This window comes from Balaenoptera borealis (assembly GCF_965194805.1).
Source record: "Balaenoptera borealis genome assembly, chromosome: 19".
NCBI lineage: Eukaryota > Metazoa > Chordata > Mammalia > Artiodactyla > Balaenopteridae > Balaenoptera > Balaenoptera borealis.
This window is the reverse complement of record NC_138878.1, coordinates 49,209,000-49,231,248: the sequence shown is the minus strand read 5'-3', so window position 1 is coordinate 49,231,248 and position 22,249 is coordinate 49,209,000.

The following is a 22,249-nucleotide window of genomic DNA, read 5'->3' as shown; positions in this document are numbered from 1 at the left end:
TCAGCTAAGCCTGAGACAGCGGAGTTGGATTCAAAGCGCTAAGGAGCTGGGGGGAGTTGGCAGCCAGGTGGGAGGAGGGGCCCAGGCTGGGGGCCCAGGAGCCTCTGTTTGGGTTGAGTCTGCCCCAGATGGAGGGTCTGGCAGTCGTTCCTCTCTTTGGGCTGGGTAGCGATAGATTGGAAACACATGGCAGACTACGGGTTGGCGCTCGTAGCCACATGCTGCTCGCCGGGGTGGCAGGCTCAGCGCGAGCTGCTCGGTGGCAGGAAGGAGAGCTGCTGGGGTCCAAGCTCCGGTCAGAAGGGCTCCTTGGGTATACCCGACCTGAGTTCCAGGGGACATCTATGGCCCTTCAGGAAAAGAGAGATGAATCAAGGATGGGGGAAGCAGAGGCGGCTTAGAGTGAATGCAGAGACAGGGTGAGCTGAGTCCAGAACAGAGACAAGGGAGACAAGAGAGGAAACTTCTACTCACTAGTGCAGAGTCCCTAAAACTCTCTGTGCCTCGGTTCTCACACCTGTAAATGGCAAACCCTGTCAATTCCTGTATCATAGGCTGATTGTGAGAATTACATGAAATAACAAGGATAAAGCACCTAGCACAAAGCCTGGGGAATCATGCCTTCTCAATACTGGACTTCTCAGGAAGTCCATGGGAAGGTCAACTTCAGTCTTGGTGAAGAGCAGAGAGTAAGTCATAGCTGTGAAAGGGCAGCTGTGTCCAGGAGCAACCCAAGGAAGAGACCAGAAAGCTCTCAGGAACCCTGCATCACTGGCCCACCTCCTAACCCCCACAGGACATAACTGCAGAGCCCAGGAAGGACTATAGTCCTCCTGAGAACTCAAAGTATCCCAAATTCCATCTTCAAGCATCCTCACTGCCACGTCATGACAGAATCCACACCACCCAGCTTCTCAGACCCGCATGTTAACTCCTTCGTGTGGTAAGTGCTTACTGGGTCCCTGAGGGGTCGGGCTGGCTCCTGGTGTCCTGGGTAGGGAAGGGTCCTGTCTCACCCTGAGTAGGTTGTGACCTGTTGAGGAGAGGAGACACAAGTGCACCATGCAGCCCCTGCATGCAGCCTTTCAATCCTGCAAAGGGCAGGAAAGATGAATTCAAACAGAGGCGTGGACAGCCAGTCGGCTGGGAAAAGCATTCCATTTTACTATCAATTAAGCAATGCGTGCTACAGCAACAATAAGTCAACATTCTGTCTCAAAACTTCCAAAGATTAAAAAGAAAAAACAACAAAAAAACAGTCTACCCTTGGTTGGGGTAATTGTGAGAAAATGCTGGCAGGGGTGGCATTTGCTAGAACAGAGGTATATATATATATAGAGAGAGAGAGAGAGAGAGAGAGTGAGAGAGAGAGAGTTGGTGCATTTGATTTACACAATTTTGTTATCATATGCACTGACTTTAGAAATCTCCCTTTGATTTAAGATGAGAGTCCATCATAGAAGGTCTCTGAAGATAATTTAGCTATATATAATAACGGCCTTAAAAATGAGTAATATTTGAGCCAACAATTCCGAACCTGAGAATTTATCCTAGGAATATTAACATGCATGTTAACAAATGTCTAGCACAACAACAGGCATCTCAGTGTCATATCTAATACAAGAAAAATTGGAATTTATCTAACAGTCCAATAATGATAGAGTTGATACAAAAGCATGGCATGCACAAACAATGGAATACTATTTGGCTATTAAATGCAGAGGAGCAGTTTTTTTTTAAATGGAAAAACGTTTCTGAAAAAGTGTTAATGAAAAAAATCACGAAACAGAAAATACAGTAAAATTAAAATGGAATAATGTTCTTTTTAAATAATATTCCTTTCTATCTATCTAGCTAGCTAGCTACTTACCTGTCTATCAATTTTCTTTCTATCTACCTATCTTTCATCTATTTATCTATGTATTTCCTGGAAAACACTATATGATATTGTGATATTATTATTTCTCATTTCTAAATTTCTTTTTGTAAATTTGTAAAATGTTCTACATTAACTTATCTTTTTTTCTATTTTTTCTCAAAGATCATATTGGTTTTTATATTTAGAAGAAATGGCATTAGATTTTTTTTCCATTAAAAATGGATTTCAGTGCTTTCAACATTTAATAGTGTAATTTGTTTTAAAAGAAGTAGTTTCCAACTAAAAAAAAAAAAAAAAAAAACCTTGATCATGGCCATCCAGAGAAAGAAGAGGAAAGTCCATGAGAGGGGGAGGCTGGCCAGGCTGGGCTGGGGGAAGAGTCACACATTGTGCTTGGTCCTCTTTCTAGAAGCTGACGGGTTAAAGACAGCAGTGGACACATACTGTGGCTCACATTAGCTATTGCTGAGTTTATCCACAGATGTTTGTTAAGCCCTCGTCAGAGAAGATTAGACCTAAGACAAGGTGTCCCAACTGTGTAGACTGCTTCTTTAAGTTATAGCTTATCTATTCCTTAAAAAAATTTTTTTCTATTAAAATGTAGATTTTCAGAATCAAATTGTGTGGCTTATCTTGCTGGCTTTGATTTCTCCACTATATTTTCCTCAAACTCCTAAAAACTGTTATGTCAACCTACTAAATACAATTGTAGGCAATGTACCATTTTTATATGTCCCAGAGACGTATCTCCTGATTTTCATTGCAGTGTTGTTTATGTCAACAAAGAGTTGGCTTGGTCTCTATTGACAGAAAAATGGATAAATAGAATGTGGCTTATATGGATGGTGGAATACCATGCAGTAATGAGAACGAATTAAGTTGGTGCCAAAACCAATGCTGGATGATAAAAAGGAGAAATAGATTCTATTTCCATAACATATTATCTATTTATATATTTATTATCTATTTATATACAATATAGTAATATATATTTATAATAATGTATATAATAATGTATATATTTAGAAGTACATTTTATTTCTAAAATATAGGAAAATACTACATAACTTTAATACAAAAATGCTATATTTTTTCATGAATAAAATATTCATAAATAAACATAATGAAGAAGAACAGGAAAGCACTGCATTGACTACAAGACCATATGAATTAACATTCAGGCCTGACCAGGATGCAATCAAGGGCATTGGACTTATCTTCCCACCGGAAACAACTGTAAATCTGAAGAAAAGTTATGAAGCAACTGTTTTCACACATTGGAGGTTAGCAGCACATTTACCCAGTTTCTGCTGAGGGAGGGACTTAAACCTTTGTAAACATCATAGGGATGCAGTTGAGTCCTACATGTCAGGCCATACTTTAGGAGAATTAATCATTGTTCTTTTTCTAAATGTGCCATTTGTTGTTTGTTCCTTTTTTGTTTATTTCCTTTCCTCTTTAGGTTTAATTGAGTATATTGTATTTATTTTATCTCCTCTATTGGCTTTTAAGCTTTTATTATTTTAGAGGTTAATTTAAGGATATTATGCATCCTTAGCTTATCACATTCTACCTTGCATTAATATTTGTCCATTTTACATATAATGAAGAACCTTCTAATAGTACACTTCTATTCACCTCTCCTTTGTGCTAAGGTTATCGTATATTTCACTTTTGTATGTTATAAACCCAATGCATTGTTATTATATCTTTTTTTTAATAGTTGATTCAACATGTTGTGTTACTTTCTGGTATACAGCAAAGTGATTCAGTAACATACATATATTACTGAATTCTTTTTCATATTCTTTTCCATTATGGTTTATTATAGGATATTTAATATAGTTCCCTGTGCTATACAGTAGGACCTTGTTGTTTATCTATTTTATATATAGTAGTTTATATCTGCTAATCCCAAACCCCTAATTTATTCCCCCCCCCCCCACTTCCCGTTTGGAAACTATAAGTTTGCTTTCTATGCCTGTGAGTCTGTTTCTGTTTTGTAAATAAGTTAATTTCTATCCTATTTTAGATCCCACATGTATTTCTCTGACTTACTTCATTTAGTATGATAATCTCTAGGTCCATCCACATTACTAGAAATTACATTATTTCATTCTCTTTTATGGCTGAGTAGTATTCCGTTGTATATATATACCACAACTTTATCCATTCATCTGTTGATGGACATTTAGGATGCTTCCCATGTCTTGGCTATTGTAAATAGTGCTGCTATGAACATTGGAGTGCATGTATCTTTTCAAATTAGAGTTTTCTCTGGATATATCCTCAGGAGTGGGATTGGTGGATCATATAGCAACTCTATTTTTAGTTTTTTAAGGAACCGTCGTAGTATTTTCCATAGTGGCTACACCAATTTACATTCCCACCAAGAGTGTAAGAGGGTTCCTTTTTCTTCACACCCTCTCCAGCATTTATTATTTGTGGACTCGTTAATGATGGCCATTCTGAATGGTATGAGGTGATACCTCATTGCAGTTTTGATTTGCATTTCTCTAATAAATAGCGAAGTTGAGCATCCTTTCATGTGACTATTGGTCATTTGTATGTCTTCGCTGGGGAAATGTCTATTTGGGTTTTCTGCCCATTTTTTTTTAACATTTTTATTGGAGTATAAGTTCTTTACAATAGTGTGTTAATTTCTGCTTTTATAACAAAGTGAGTCAGCTATACATATACATATATACCCCTATCTCCTCCTCTTGCGTCTCCTTCCCACCCTCCCTATCCCACCCCTCTAGGTGGTCACAGAGCACTGAGCTGATCTCCCTGTGCTATGCGGCTGCTTCCCACTAGCTATCTGTTTTACATTTGGTAGTGTATATATGTCCATGCCACTCTCTCACTTCATCCCAGCTTACCAGTCCCCCTCCCCGTGTCCTCAAGTCCATTCTCTGTCTGTGTCTTTATTCCTGTCCTGCCCCTAGGTTCTTCAGAACCATTTTTTTTTAATTCCATATATATGTGTTAGCATACGATGTTTGTTTTTCTCTTCCTGACTTACTTCACTCTGTATGACAGACTCTAGGTCCATCCACCTCACTACAAATAACTCAATTTCGTTTCTTTTTATGGCTGAGTAATAGTCCATTGTATACATGTGCCATATCTTCTTTATCCATTCATCTGTCAATGGACACTTAGGTTGCTTCCATGTCCTGGCTATAGTAAATAGAGCTGCAATGAACATTGTGGTACATGACTCTTTTTCAATTATAGTTTTCTCAGGGTATATGCCCAATAGTGGGATTGCTGGGTCATATGGTAGTTCTATTTTTAGTTTTTTAAGGAACCACCATACTGTTCTCCATAGTGGCTGTATCAATTTACATTCCCACCAACAGTGAAAGAGGGTTCCCTTTTCCCCACACCCTCTCCAGCATTTATTGTTTGTAGATTTTTTGATGATGGCCATTCTGACTGGTGTGAGGTGATACCTCACTGTAGTTTTGATTTGCATTTCTCTAATGATTAGTGATGTTGAGCATCCTTTTATGTGTTTGTTGGCAATCTGTATATCTTCTTTGGAGAAATGTCTATTTAGGTCTTCTGCCCATTTTTGGATTGGGTTTTTTGTTTTTTCACATTGAGCTTCATGAGCTGCTTCTATATTTTGGAGATTAATCCTTTGTCAGTTGCTTCATTTGCAAATATTTTCTCCCATTCTGAGGGTTGCCTTTTTGTCTTGTTTATGGTTTCCTTGGCTGTGCAAAAGCTTTTAAGTTTCATTAGGTCCCATTTGTTTATTTTTGCTTTTAATTCCATTTCTCTAGGAGGTGGGTCAAAAAGGATCTTGCTGTGATTTATGTCATAGAGTGTTCTGCCTATGTTTTCCTCTAAGAGTTTGATAGTGTCTGGCCTTACATTTAGGTCTTTAATCCATTTTGAGTTTATTTTTGTGTATGGTGTTAGGAAGTGTTCTAATTTCATTCTTTTACATGTAGCTGTCCAGGTTTCCCAGCACCACTTATTGAAGAGCCTGTGTTTTCTCCATTGTATATTCTTACCTCCTTTATCAAAAATAAGGTGACCATAGGTGCATGAGTTTATCTCTGGGCTTTCTGTCCTGTTCCATTGATCTATATTTCTGTTTTTGTGCCAGAACCATACTGTCTTGATTACTGTAGCTTTGTAGTATAGTCTGAAGTCCAGGAGCCTGATTCCTCCTGCTCCGTTTTTCTTTCTCAAGATTGCTTTGGCTCTTCAGGGTCTTTTGTGTTTCCATACAAATTGTGAAATTTTTTTGTTCTAGTTCTGTGAAAAATGCCATTGGTAGTTTAATAGGGATTGCACTGAATCTGTAGATTGCTTTGGGTAGTATAGTCATTTTCACAATGTTGATTCTTCCAATCCAAGAACATGGCATATCTCTACATCTGTTTGCATCATCTTTAATTTCTTTCAGCAGTGACTTATAGTTTTCTGCATACAGGTCTTTTGTCTCCTAAGGTAGGTTTATTCCTAGGTATTTTATTCTTTATTTGCAATGGTAAATGGGAGTGCTTCCTTAATTTCTCTTTCAGATTTTTCATCATTATTGTACAGGAGTGCAAGAGGTTTCTATGCATTAATTTTGTATCCTGCTACTTTACCAAATTCATTGATTAGCTCTAGTAGTTTTCTGGTAGAGTCTTTAGGATTCTCTATGTATAGTATCATGTCATCTGCAAACAGTGACAGCTTTACTTCTTCTTTTCTGATTTGGATTACTTTTATTTCTTTTTCTTCTCTGTTGGCTGTGGCTAAAACTTCCAAAACTATGTTGAATAATAGGGTTGAGAGTGGGCAACCATGTCTTGTTCCTGATCTTAGTGGAAATAGTTTCAGTTTTTCACCATTGAGAACAATGTTGGCTGTGGGTTTGTCATATATGGCCTTTATTATGTTGAGGTAAGTTCCCTCTGTGCCTACTTTCTGGAAGGTTTTTATCATAAATGGGTGTTGAATTTTGTCAAAAGCTTTTTCTGCTTTTATTGAGATTATCATATGGTTTTTATCCTTCAATTTGTTAATATGGTGTATCACATTGATAGATTTGCATATATTGAAGAATCCTTGCATTCCTGGGATAAACCCCACTTGATCATGGTGTATGATCCTTTTAATGTGCTGTTGGATTCTCTTTGCTAGTATTTTGTTGAGGATTTTTGCATCTATGTTCATCAGTGATATTGGCCCGTAGTTTTCTTTCTTTGTGACATCTTTGGTTTTGGTATCAGGGTGATGGTGGCCTCGTAGAATGAGTTTGGGAGTGTTCCTCCCTCTGCTATATTTTGGAAGAGTTTGAGAAGGATAGGCATTAGCTCTTTTCGAAATGTTTGATAGAATTCGCCTTGAAGCCATCAGGTCCTGGGTTTTTGTTTGTTGGAAGATTTTAAATTACAGTCTCAATTTCAGTGTATGTGATTGGTCTGTTTATATTTTCTATTTCTTCCTGGTTCAGTCTCGGAAGGTTGTGCTTTTGTAAGAATTTGTTCATTTCTTCCATGTTGTCCATTTTATTGGCATATAGTTGCTTGTAGTAATCTCTCATGATCCTTTGTATTTCTGCAGTGTCAGTTGTTATTTCTCCTTTTTCATTTATAATTCTATTGATTTGAGTCTTCTCCTTTTTTTTCTTGATGAGTCTGGCTAATAGTTTATCCATTTTGTTTATCTTCTCAAAGAACCAGCTTTTGGTTTTATTGATCTTTGCTATTGTTTCCTTCATTTATTTTTCCTTTATTTCTGATGTGATCTTTATGATTTTTTTCCTTCTGCTAACTTTGGGGGTTTTTTGTTCTTCTTTCTCTAGTTGCTTTAGGTGTAAGGTTAAGTTGTTTATTTGAGATGTTTTTGTTTCTTGACGTAGGATTGTATTGCTATAAATTTCCCTCTTAGAACTGCTTTTACTGCATCCCATAGGTTTTGGGTCATCATGTTTTGATTGTCATTTGTTTCTAGGTATTTTTTTGATTTCCTGTTTGACTTCTTCAGTGATCTCTTGGTTATAAAGTAGTGTATTGTTTAGCCTCCATGTGTTTGTATATTTTACAGATTTTTTTTCCTGTAATTGACATCTAGTGCCATAGTGTTGTGGTCACAAAAGATGCTTGATACAATTTCAATTTTCTTAAATTTACCAAGGCTTGATTTGTGACCCAAGATATGATCTATCCTGAAAAATGTTCCATGAGCACTTGAGAAGAAAGTGTATTGTGTTGTTTTTGGATCGAATGTCCTATATAGATCAATTAAGTCCATCTTGTTTAATGTATCATTTAAGGCTTGTGTTTCCTTATTTATTTTCATTTTGGATGATCTTTCCATTGGTGAAAGTAGGGTGTTAAAGTCCCCTACTATGACTGTGTTACTGTTGACTTCCCCTTTTATGGCTGTTACCATTTGCCTTATGTATTGAGGTGCTCCTATGTTGGGTGCATAAATATTTACAATTGTTATATCTTCTTCTTGGATTGATCCTTTGATCATTATGTAGTGTTCTTTGTTTCTTGTAATAGTCTTTATTTTAAAGTCTATTTTGTCTGATGTGAGAATTGCTACTCCAGCTTTCTTTTGATTTCCATTTGCATGGAATATCTTTTTCCATCCCCTCACTTTCAGTTTGTATGTGTCACTAGGTTTGAAGTGTGTCTCTTGTAGACAGCACATATACAGGTCTTGTTTTTTTATCCATTCAGCCAATCTATGTCTTTTGGTTGGAGCATTTAATCCATTTACATTTAAGGTAAGTATCGATATGTATGTTCCTATTACCATTTTCTTAATTGTTTTGGGTTTGTTATTGTAGGTCTTTTCCTTCTCTTGTGTTTCCTGCCCAGAGAAGTTCCTTTAGCATTTGTTGTAAAGCTGGTTTGGTGGTGCTGAATTCTCTTAGCTTTTGCTTGTCTGTAAAGGTTTTAATTTCTCCATCAAATCTGAATGAGATCCTTGCTGGGTAGAGTAATCTTGGTTGTAGGTTTTCCCCTTTTAACACTTTAAATATGTCCTGCCACTCCCTTCTGGCTTGCAGAGTTTCTGCTGAAAGATCAGCTTATGGGGATTCCCTAGTATGTTATTTGTTGTTTTTCCCTTGCTGCTTTTAATATTTTTTCTTTGTATTTAATTTTTTTTTTTTTAATTTTTTTTTTCTCTGCAGTTGCATTTTTAATTAATTAATTTATTTATTTTTTTTTGGCTGTGTTGGGTCTTCGCTTCCATGCGAGGGCTTTCTCCAGTTGTGGCAAGCGGGGGTCCACTCTTCATCACGGTGCACGGGCCTCCCACCATCACGGCCTCCCTTGTTGAGGAGCACAGGCTCCAGACGCGCAGGCTCAGTAGTTATGGCTCACGGGCCTAGCTGCTCCGCGGCATGCGGGATCCTCCCAGACCAGGGCTCGAACCCGTGTCCCCTGCACTGGCAGGCAGACTCCCAACCACTGCACCACCAGGGAAGCCCTGTATTTAATTTTTGATAGTTTGATTAATTTGTGTCTTCGTGTGTTTCTCCTTGGATTTATCCTGTATGGGACTCTCTGTGATTCCTGGACTTGACTATTTCTTTTCCCATATTAGGGAAGGTTTCAACTGCAAACTCTTCAAGTATTTTCTCAGTCCCTTTCTTTTTCTCTTCTTCTTCTGGGACCCCTATAATTCGAATGTTGGTGCATTTAATGTTGTCCCAGAGGTCTCTGAGACTGTCCTCAATTCCTTTCATTCTTTTTTCTTTATTCTGTTCTGCAGTAGTTATTTCCACTATTTTATCTTCCAGGTCACTTATCTGTTCTTTTGCCTCAGTTATTCTGTTATTGATTCCTTCTAGAGAATTTTTATTTTCATTTCTTGTATTGTTCATCATTGTTTGTTTGCTCTTTAGTTCTTCTAGGTCCTTTGTAAACATTTCTTGTATTTTCTCCATTCTATTTCCAAGATTTTGGATCATTTTTACTATCATTACTCTGAATTCTTTTTCAGGTAGACTGCCTATTTCCTCTTCATTTGTTTGGTCTGGTGGGTTTTTACCTTGCTCCTTCATCTGCTGTGTATTTCTCTGTCTTCTCATTTTGCTTAACTTACTGCATTTGGCGTCTCCTTTTCACAGGCTGCAGGTTCGTAGTTCCCGTTGTTTTTGGTGTCTGTCCCCAGTGGCTAAGGTTGGTTCAGTGGGTTGTGTAGGCTTCCTGGTGGAGGGGACTGGTGCCTGTGTTCTGGTGGATGAGGCTGGATCTTGTCTTTTTGGTAGGCAGGACCACATCCGGTGTTGTGTTTGGGTTGTCTGTGATCTTAGTATGATTTTAGGTAGCCTCTCTGCTAATGGGTGGGGTTGTGCTCCTCTCTTGCTAGTTGTTTGGCATAGGGTGTCCAGCACTGTAGCTTGCTGTTTGTTGAATGGAGCTGGGTCTTAGCATTGAGATGGAGATCTCTGGGAGAGCTTTCACCGTTTGATATTACGTGGAGCCAAGAGGTCTCTGGTGGACCAGTGTTTTGAACTTGGCTCTCCCACCTCAGAGGCACAGGCCTGACATGCGGCCAGAGCACCAAGACACTGTCAGCCACACGGAAAAAGAGATAAAGGAAAAAATATATATATCGGTGCTCTCAATGTCCACCACCTCAATTTTGGGATGATTCATTGTCTATTCATGTATTCCACAGATGCAGGGTACATCAAGTTGATTGTGGAGATTTAATCTGCTGCTCCTGAGGCTGCTGGGAGAGATTTCCCTTTCTCTTCTTTGTTCGCACAGCTCCTGGGGTTCAGCTTTGGATTTGGCCCTGCGTCTGTGTGTAGGTCGCCTGAGGGTGGATGTTCTTTGCTCAGACAGGACTGGGTTAAAGTAGCAGCTGACTAGGGGCTCTGGCTCACTCAGGCCAGGGGGAGGGAGGGGTATGGAATGCAGGGTGAGACTGCGGTGGCAGAGGCCAGTGTGACGTTGCAACAGCCTGAGGTGCGCCGTGTGTTCTCCCAGGGAAGTTGGATCACAGGACCCTGGCAGTGGCGGGCTGCACAGGTTCCTGGGAGGGGAAGTGTGGATAGTGACCTGTGCTTACACACAGGCTTCTTGTTGGCTGCAGCAGCAGCCTTAGCATTTCATGCCCGTCTCTGGTGTCCACACTGATAGCCGTGGCTCGCGCCCATCTCTGGAGCTCATGTAGGCAGTGCTCTGAATCCCCTCTCCTTGCACAACCTGAAACAATGGTCGCTTGCCTCTTAGGCAGGTCCAGACTTTTTCCTGGACTCCCTCCCAGCTAGCTGTGGCACACTAGCCCCCTTCAGGCTGTGTTCACACAGCCTACCCCAGTCCTCTCCCTGGGATCTGACCTCCGAAGCCTGAGCCTCAGCTCCCAGCCCCCACCCGTCCAGCCGGCGGGTGAGCAGAAAAGCCTCTCGGGCTGATGAGTGCTGGTCGGCACTGATCCTCTTTGCAGAATCTCTCCGCTTTGCCCTCTGCACCCCTGTTGCTGTGCTCTCCTCCGTGGCTCTGAAGCTTCCCCCTGCCACCCCCCATCTCCGCCAGTGAAGGGGTTTCTTAATGTGTGGAAACTTTTCCTCCTTCACAGCTCCCTCCCACTGGTGCAGGTCCCGTCCCTATTCTTTTGTCTCTGTTTTTCCTTTTTTCTTTAGCCCTACCAAGGTACGTGAGGAGTTTCTTGCCTTTTGGGAAGTCTGAGGTCTTCGCCAGTGTTCAGTAGGTGTTCTGTAGGAGTTGTTCCACATGTAGATGTATTTTTGATGTATTTGTGGGGAGTAAGGTGATCTCCACGTCTTACTCTTCCGCCATCTTGAAGGTCTCCTTGGCCATTTTTTTCCTTTCTGACCAAGCACTGGGATCTCACTGTGATAACTACAGGCTGTATGTTACTTGATCAGGGTAATGTAGAATAATTACTGGCCCATTGCACTTCATTACACCACTGTAATTGGTGGCGGCTCGATGTTTCAGTTATAGCAGCTCTGAGAACTGAGCTGACATGGATACTGTGATAGGAATGATAGTGCGAGGGGACCCCCATTCAAAATGTCTGCCCATTTTTTGATTGGGTTTTTTTGTTGTTGTTATTGAGTTGTATGAGCTGTTTGTTTATTTTGGAAATTGATCCCTTGTCAGTTGCATCATTTTCAAATATTATCTTCCAGTCCATAGGTTGTTTTTTCTTTTTGTTTATGATTTCCTTTGCTGTGCAAAAGCTTTTAAGTTTGATTAAGTCCTATTTGTTTATTTTTGCTTTTATTTCTATTGCCTTGGGAGACTGATCTATGCAAACGCTTCTGTGATTTATGTCAGACATAGTTATCATTTTTAATTTAAACAGTCAAATGGTTTATAAAGAATCTATAAAAATAGAGAAATGTCCTTTAGATTTGCATTTTTTCCTCTTTTCCTTCTTTCATGTAGACTAGGTTTCTATCTGGTACAATTTTCCTTCAGCCAATTTTTCTGCGGGGGTGGTGAAATGGCTTACTGAATATACCTTTATTCTGGCCTCATTTTCCAAGAACATTTTCACAGGATATAGGATTCTAAGTTAATTTATTCTTATTTCAACATTGTAAATATGTCATTCCATTGTTCCTGATGAAAAATTAGCAATATGTATATATCTTTGTTCTCTTGTATGTAAAAAGTTCTTTCATCTTTGGCTGCTTTTAAGATTTTTTTTAAATAAATATTTTCAGCAATTTGATTATGATGTATCTAAGTTTAGTCTTTGTGTTTATCCTGTTTGTGATTTGCTGTTTCTCTAATCTCTGGGTGGATACTGTTCATTAAATTTGGAAATGTTTTAGTCATGATTTTTTTCAAATAATTTTTTCTATCCCAGTCTTTCTTACAATCTGATATCTCAGTTATACATATGTTAAACCATTTGATTAAACTATTTAGGTCTCTGAACCTCTATTAATTTTTCATTTTTTTCTTTCTTAGTGCCTCAGGTGGAATAGCTTCTACTGACCTGTCTTCAAATTTACTGATTTTTCTTCGGCATTTTTCAATATGCTGTTAATCCCATCCACTGAAATTTTCCTTTCAAATATTATGTTTTTCTATTCTAAAATTTCTACTTGATTCATTTTTAAAGTTTTCATTTCTCTGATGAGGTTTCCTATTTGTTCACTAATTATATCGAAAATTTCTTCAAGTCCATAAACATATTTATAATAGCTGCTTTAGAGTCTTTGTTTTCTAAATTCAATAACTGTGTTATTGTAGGGTCTATTTCTATAGAAAAGCTGTATTTTTTTTTCCCGGTTATAAGCCAAATTTTCCTTCTTCTTTGTGTATATAATAATTTTTTCATTGTGTGCTAGATATTATGAATGCTACATATTTGAGAATGTATTGCGCCATCTTCCTCTAAAGAGTATTGAGATTGGTTGATAGTTAATTTATTGGGAAATCAGTTTGATCATGTTAGGACTTGTTTTTAATCTTTGTTAGGATGGGAGTGGAGTAATCCTTATTCTGAAGTTGAAATATCTTACTCTAAAGACGTGGCCCTTATGGGATCCCAGTTGAATACCTGGAATGTTTACAGATGTTTCTCCATCCTGGCTGTCCAAAATTCCTATGACTCTCAGTGCTGTATGTCATATGAAATCTCCATTCAGTTCACATTCTCTCCTGTAGCTGTTTTTTTTTTTAAGGTCTTGCAAAGTTACACCATGTATGAACACATCCTTAGTATTCAGCCAAAAACTAAAGGAGACTTCTATGCAGATTGCTTGGGCTCCTTCTCTGTGAAGTTATTTCCTCCTCAGTATCCTGCCTTGTAAGTTCCAGCTATCTCAGCTGTCCCCACCTTCAATCAAATTAAAGGAAGGTATTTTCAGACTCAGTAAATAAGCAAGATCTAACTATATGCCATTACAAGAGAAACACTTGAAATGTAAAGAGACAGGTGAAAAGTAAAAGAATGGGGAAATATGTACCATGCTGATAGTAAGCATAAGAAAGCTAGCATGGCTCTAGTACTCTCAGACACAGAGATTTTAAAAGAAAGGATATTATCAGAGTTAAAGAGACTATTTAATAATGATAAATGGGGCAATTCATCAAGAAAAATAGCTATATAAATATTATATATATATATATTATATAGACCAGATATCAAAGTTTCCAAACACAAGGAAAAACAAAACAAAAAAGAAAAGATAAACCCACAATAATAGCTAAAGATTTCAACACTCCTCTCTCAATAATTGGTAGAGCAAGTTGATAACACCAGAAGATTTGATGAACACTTTTAACCAACTTGACCTAGCTGACATTCACAGAACATGACATCCAACAACTTCATAATACATATTTTTTCCTAGTGCACTTGAAACATTCACCAAGGTAGAACTTAAAATGGACAATAATACAAGTCTCCATACATTTCAAAAGATTAAAATCATAGAGCATTTTCTTTAATCACATGAAATTAAACTAGGAAATAAGTTGGGAAAATTCTTACATATCTGGAAACCCACTACATGCTTTTCAGTAACCTATTAGTCAAAAGAAAAAAAAAACATAGATAATGCTTAATATTTAAAAATAATTGATAGTGAAAATACAACATATCAAATTTTATAGGATACAGCTAAAGCAGTACTTAGAGGAAAATGTATTGCCTTAAATACTTATATTAGAATTGTGTATAAATAAAAGAAAGGGAATAATAAAGGTAAGGGTAGACATCAGTGAATAGAAATTAACAAACAGTAAAGGCAATAAATAAAACAAAAAATAGCTTTCCTTAAAAGATTAACAAAATTGATAAACACCTAACTAGGCTAATTAAAAGCAGAAGAGAGAAAACACAAATTTCCAATGTCAATAAAAAGCAGGTTATATCCCTAGACATATGTCATACAGACATTAAAAAGATAAGGTAGTACTATGAACTATTTTGTGTGTATAATTTGACAGTTTTGATGGAGTTGAAAAATACATTGAAGGACACAAATTACCAAAATTAATACAACAAAGCACAAAAGCTGATTAGCCATATATGTGTTAAAGAAGTTGAATTTGGAATTAAAACCTTCCTACCAAAAGCACCCAAGTATCAGATGGATTCACTGGTAGATTTTATCAAATTTTAATAAAGAAATAATACTATTCTTACACAAACTCTATGAGAAAATAAGGAAGAAAGGAATATATCACAGTTATTTTGATGAACCCAGCTTAATACTAATACCACAAACAAACAAGGACATTACAAGGAATGCAAGACTGGTTTAACACTCAAAATTAATCTAATTTACCAGAATTACCTGAATAGAAAAGAAAAAATATCATATAATAATCTCGATAAATGCAGAAAATGCACTTGCTAATTTTCAGCACACAATCCTAAAAATAATCTCTTTGCCAACTGAGAAGGGACATTTCTTAATATGATAAAGAGTCCTCCCAATTCAACTCCTCCCATACACTACTGTGTATAAAATAGATAACTAATGAGAATCTACTGTATAGCACAGAGAACTCTACTTGGTGCTCTGTGGTGGCCTAAATGGGAAGGAAATCCCCCCCCAAAAAAAGGATATATGTATATGTATGTATGGCTGATTCACTTTGCTGTACAGTAGAAACTGACACAGCAGGGTAAAGCAACTATATTCCAATTAAAAAAATAAAAAGAGTTCTCCCTACTATCAAGAACAAAGAAAGGCTATTCCTTATTTCATTTATTCAAAATTATACTGGAAAGTCTAGTGAGTGCAATAGGAGAAAAAGAAATAAAAGACATCAAATTTAGAAGGGAAGAAATACAGCTATCATTATTCACAGATGCAGAATTATACATGAGAACTCCCCAAAGAATCTATAAATAATTAGAAATAGTAGTTACTTTAGCAAAGTTACTAGAGACAAGGTCAATATTGAAAAATCATTTGTATTTTTTCAGGGAACAATTAGAAAATGAAATTTAAAAATACTGTACATAATAAAATAAAAATACGTAAGGAAATAGGTGAAAGATTTCAACACTGAAAAGTACAAAAAAATGCTGTGAGAGATTAAAGAAGACCTAAGTATTAAAGAGATGTATCATGTTCATGAATTGGAAGATTCAAATTGTTAAGATAGCCTATATCCCAACATTGATTCAATGCCATACAAAGCAAAATCCCAGCAGACTTTGTTGTTGAATTGAAAAGCTGAATCTAAAATTATATGGCAACCTGAAGGACCTAGAATAACAAAATGCAATATTAAAGAAGAACAAATTTGGATGACTTACACTACCTGGTTTTAAGACTGCCTATTAAACTACAGTAATCAAGACGGTTTGTATTGGTGCAAAATAGAAACATAGATTAAGGGAATGGAATAGAGTCCAGAAATTGATTTACACAATAGATTTTTGACAAAATCTGCAAGACAATTCAACAGGAAAAGGACAATACTTTCAGCAAATGATGCTAAACAAGGATAGCCATAATGAAAAAAAAAAAAGTTCAAAACTTACCTGACACCACACACAAAAATTAACTTGTGGTAGATTTTTGCTCTAAATATAAAATCAAAATCTATAAAGTTCTTAGAAATAAGCATAAGATAATATCTCATTGACCTTCGGGTAGTCAAACATATCTTAGTTATGATATAGAAAACATAAACCATAGCCTGAGTGTCTTAGCTCAGGCTGCCATAACAAAATAACATAGACTGCGAGGCCTAAAAAACAGAAGTTTATGTCTCATAGTTCTGGAGGTTGGAAGTCCAAGATTAGGGTGCCTGGATGGTCAGATTCTGATGAGAGCCTTCTTCCTGGCTTGCAGATGGCTCTCTTTTCACTGTGTTCTCACATGGATGAGAGAGAGAGAGTGTCTCTTCCTCTTCTTATAAGGGCACTGATCCCATCATGAGGACCCCAACCTCATGACTTCATCTAGCCTTAATTAACCATTCAAAGGCCCCATTTCCAAATACCATCACATTGGGAGTTAGGGCTTCAACATATGAATTGTGGGTGGGGGGGTAGGGTGTACAAAGTTCAGTCCGTAACATAGAAAAAATTGACAAATTAGACTTGATCCAAATCAAAAGCTTCTGTTTACAAAAGACACCATTAAAAATGAATTGATACAATAAAATCAATAAAATTCTACTCAGGAATAAAAAGGAGTGAACTATTGATACACATAGGAGCTTTGATAAATCTCAAAGAGAGGCAGAGTAAAAGAAGTCAGCCTCAAAATGTTATATACTGTATGAGTCCATTTGTATGGCACTCTCCTTGATAAAAATTAGAGTGACAGAGGACAGATCAGTGGTTTCCAGAGGTTAGGAGTGGGGAATGTGTGACCACAATGGATAGTAGTGAAAGAGTTTTGTGAGGTGATGGAATGGTTATATCCTGATTGTAGTGGTAGTTACATGAATCTATATGTACTTTAATAGTCATAGAACTGTACATCAACAGAAGTCAATTTTACTGCATGTTAATAAAAAATATAAGTAAGTGACAACTAGACTGGGAGAAAAGATTTTGCAATATATATATATATATCTGGAAAAGAACTAGTGTTTAGACTATATAAGGAACTCACACAAATCAATAATAGGAAGACAACTCAATAAAATATGGGCAAAACTAGTGAAAAAATACAAAGGAAGCCATTGGCACGACCAACAAGCATAGGAAAAAGTGATCAATGTCAGTAGGTACTAGCGAAATGCAAATTAAAACCATATTTGGAGAAGTGTACGTACTCACTAGAATAACTCACTAGAAGGCTTAAAATTTAAGACAGTTACTGCTAAACATTGGTGAGGATATGGAACAAGCAGATTGTAGAGCTCTCACACACTGCTGATTAACTGTAAAATGGTGTAACCACTTTGGAAAAGTTTGGTAGTTTCTCATGGAATAAACATACACTTTATGACATAGCAATGCCACTCCTAGGCATTTACTCAAGGGAAATCAAAATATATATCTGCAAAAGATTTGGGCAAAAATGAGCACAGAGACTTTATTCATAATTGCCCCAAATTGGAAGCAACCCAAATGTCCAACAAAAGTGCCACAGATAAAACAATTGTGGTAGATCCATACAACAAAATGCAACTCAGCAATAAAAACAAACTCTTGATATCCACAACAAACAGAAAATCACAGAAATATTGTGCTGAGACAAAGAAGCCAGGCAGAAAGAGTACATTCTGTAGGATTCCATTTATATAAAGTTCTAGAATAGACAAAACTAACTTATGGTAATAGAACACAGAACAGTGGTTGCTTGAGTGGGTGGGAAGGCAGGCACTTGCTGGCAAGGAGCGTTAGGCAACTTTCTGGGGTAATGGAAATCTTCTACCTCCCAATAGGGATGTGGATTACACCTGTGTTTGCATTTGTCAAGATACACCCAGCCGTACACTTATGTGCATTTTGCTGTGTGCAAATTTTCCTCTATTAAAAAGAAAATAATATGTGCTTGTAGGGAAAATGGTCTTAGGAATTCAGGGAGGAGAGAGAGCTAATTATACAATAAACACACACACAATGGCCTTGCCTGGACTTGCCGCGGCAAGGCACCCAGCCCTGAGCTGGCCCAGCCGCTCCCCAGCTCCCCTCTCAGCTTGTCCTCACCCTTGCCCCAGTGCCATCCTTCTTCCTGGCCACCACAAGGGGATTTAGCAAACCACTCCTCCACTCTGATTTCCCCCTCTTATTTGGCATCACTCCTTCATTTCAGTTGCCTCTCCTAAGTTGCTGGGAGGCCGGGAAGGGGGTTGGGAGGCGTGAGGAAGAAGAGATGGGTGGTCTTTTCCTGCTCCCTCAGGTTGGCCTCTGACTGTCCGCAAGATGGGCTCTAAGCCCAGGTAGCTGCGAAGAAGTCAGGTGGGCCCCAAGCGGTATGTGAATGCTGATGGGAACAAGTCTTGCAGGGCGCAGGGCAGAGGGAGCTGGTGCTTTCCTCGCCGTGCATGCTTGTCTCCCTGCTTTTGTTTCTTTAAATATAAGATTTTTACCTTTAAACTCCAGAGGCTCAGAAAGATGTCCCTGTCGCAGGAGCCTGCAGTTCTGAGGGTCAGCTCACCCACTGACTGTTCCATGGGCACAGAGCCTGTAATTCAGCCAGGACTCTTCCTTAACTCTTTGGAAAAAAAAAAAAGCAAAGGAATGCATTTTTCCTTCCCCCTTCTCATCCCGCTCTACTGACCTTTTGCTTCGCTTTTCGCTAATGTCATTTTCACTCTTGGTTGGGCTTTCTCGACAGTAAGGAAGACTTCTTTATGAAGCCGTGGTGATAAACTAGGGTCATGCATTCATTCACACGGAGGAAGCCACTTCATCAGCCCCTACGCCAATATCAAATACCTCTAATCTCATCAAGAAAACAGCAAAACTGCAAAGGGCCCTTGTTAATCCTGTCACTTACTACCTCACTGGATCTTGAAAAATGCAGTTTAATTAGCAAAATAAAAGAACTTAATCTTTCTCCGTATTATTCACACAAGTAAAAATATGTGCGTCGGCTGAAGATAAAAATAAATTGCACAGGACTACTAACCAAACACAGGGGTGGGGGAAGGATGAGGCTGCAGTCACCCTGATTGCAGGGAATGAAACAAACCCTAGGCTTTCTTAGGACCTCATAAAAACAGCACTCCTTTCTCCATAAATACCTCACACATGCTTAATATAAAGAAGAACAATTTTTAGGCCAAAGGGTGTTCTAACATAGAGGAATATACTCCCTGTATTGCAGATTGTAGGCTTTGTCAGCATGCAATAGGGTTCAGCAAAGCTGACGCTGTGGATTTTAATAAAAATTGTAGAAGTCAAGAGACAGAGCTTTTCCCAACAATTATTTTTAAAAAGGAATTAAAATCCCATTTTAAAAGATGATTGCGACAAGATAGTAAAAACACAATTTTTTTTTTGTCTTTCCTTTTTAACTCTAGCTACCTCTACCCTTTTACATATTCATAAAATGTATACAGAGCTAATTCTGAAGGTGCCCTTTATGACTATGTCACAGTCGTAATATCGCCGTGTTCTGAAGGCGTAATTAAAGATTTACCGAGATTTATGAGACTTTATCATTATCAATAGGGGTAAGGAATGCCAGGGAGACACATTGTTGGAAGATTCTGCTCAGCAGTTTCTTGAGCAATGAGAGTCCTGGTATTACTTTAGTGCTCAAAAAAATGACTGTTCGGCACTAATATATGGCCCTTTATTAGAAAGGGAACACCGAAGACACTTCAGTCAAAACACTTCAGTGGCCTACCCACCTCTTCCTTTTGGGGGATGGAATCAGTGAGAAAGCAAAACGTCTGGCTCATCGAATTGTGCGAGATGGAAGCATCAGCTCCCCACAGCGGCAGGTAGCTTACCCCTCAGATTCCCTTAATAAAGTTTGAGCCTTATTAAGATGGACCAATGTGCCTTGAAAACAATAGGATGCACTTTACGTTGATCATTGCTCTCCGGAAACCAGGGGCTGCCTGGCTCTTTGCCATTTCCCATTTACTCAGGTAGGGACATCCCAAACACACCTGGTTCCCTACCTGCCATCTTTCTGTGGCTTTCCAGGTTTAGAGCCAGGAGAGTCATGAAAAGATTCTGTGGAAAGCAGGTCTCAGTAGCAATCCCAGCAATGAGGTTTTCTTACTGTATCTAGATATTTCATTTTTCCGTTCTCAGGGCAGTCTCCATTCAGAGCAGGACAAGCCACAGAATTCCATTTCTCATGAATCATACTTTTCACAAGGTAAATGGGCAGGCCTGGGCCCCATGGCCTGGCACCCTGTCTTCAGCCTGGGTAAGGAAAAGGCATGTGTTGAATAGGTTGTCATTAAGACAACACCTGCACTCTGGTGGCAGCCAGAGTCTTCTGTCCTCTATTGGTCCCTGAAGACAGTGCTTCCTTCTTCCTAGTTCCTACTAGTAGTACTCAGGGTGTGGTTCTCCAGGGAAACAGAACCAATAGGATGTAGGTAGGTAGGTAGATAGATAGATACATGCATACATTCATAATACATACATAGGTTTATTTTAAGGACTTTGCTCATGTGATTGTGGAGGCTGGCAAGTCCAAAATCTGCAGGGTAGAGGCTGGAGACTCAGGGAAGAGATCTATGTTGTAGTTCAAGGTCCAAATCCAGTCTGCTGGCAGAATTCCCTCTTCCTTGGGGGTTGTCTGTCTTTATTAAAGCCTCTAACTGATTGGATGAGGACCATCCACATTATGCAGCACAATTTGCTTCACTCAAAGTCTGCTTATTTAAATGTTAACCTCATTTAAAAATACCTTCTCAGCAATACCCAAATGTGTTTGACGAAATACCTGGGTACCATGGCCTAGCCATTCGACACATAATATTAATCATCACACTCCCTATTTTAGAGCCCACGAGTTTCACTTCCATGGTAGATTGTCCTCCATGAAGTAGATTCTTACACATGCATGATTTTTCTAAGAAATAAACTGATTTTCCACTGTGACATCTGACACATGGTGATCCTGCCATGGTTTGGATGAAAGCAAACTTCTGGCTGCAAAGGAAGGCCATTCTGAAGAGAAAGTTGAGGAGTGCCTGACATTACAAGCAAAGCCCAGTTTCGCCTTTCTCGTTTTGAGGACCTCTGCTTCCCTTGGAAGCACCTGGACTGAGGCTCCTGGGTCGGGGTGGGGGTAGAGGGTCAATCCTCAGGTACTTCCTAGGATTTGGATTTCTCTGTGCATTCTCTCGTGACCTATAATTCAGCAATGTTGCATGCACATTTATAAAAGGAAAGAGACAAATGTCTTCACCCATCCCCAAGCAGGCCTTAGTTGGATACAGCTGAGAGGAGCTTGAAGATGACTGCCTGAGTGATTCTATTCTCCCTGGAACTGGAGCCCTCTGGTCTTGAATTTGGCAAACAATCGCATGCACTCTCCACTTTGGCTAGATACACAGCACTAGTGCAGGAGTGATTATTTGGGAAGGCATTTACCCAGCTTGAACCCAGCCGTCTCCAAATGCCTCCTGAGAAGGTCTTTACATCTGAGGTTCTTGCTTAGACTGTGGGCAGAGAATAATGGCACTGGCACTGGGGATATCGCCAAGTTCATATCCCATACTCAATGCATAACAAAGATTATCTTTATTTGGAGCATGTGGCTATCAAGACTCCTTTAATCCACACAATAGCGATATCGGTCTGGAATGGTATTGAAAGACACCAAATTCGCCTGCAATGGAGGTGCCAACAGGGGCTGGAGCATTGGGTGCCTCTGGCCAGGGCTCCAGCTCCTTCTGTCTTATATTGGGGGTCTGACATGTAGCTGCCCGCTCAGCCTGGCACGGGACAGAGGGCTCTTCAACAATGCTAATTAGTCAGCACTGAGCATCCGTAATGAGGCGGCCA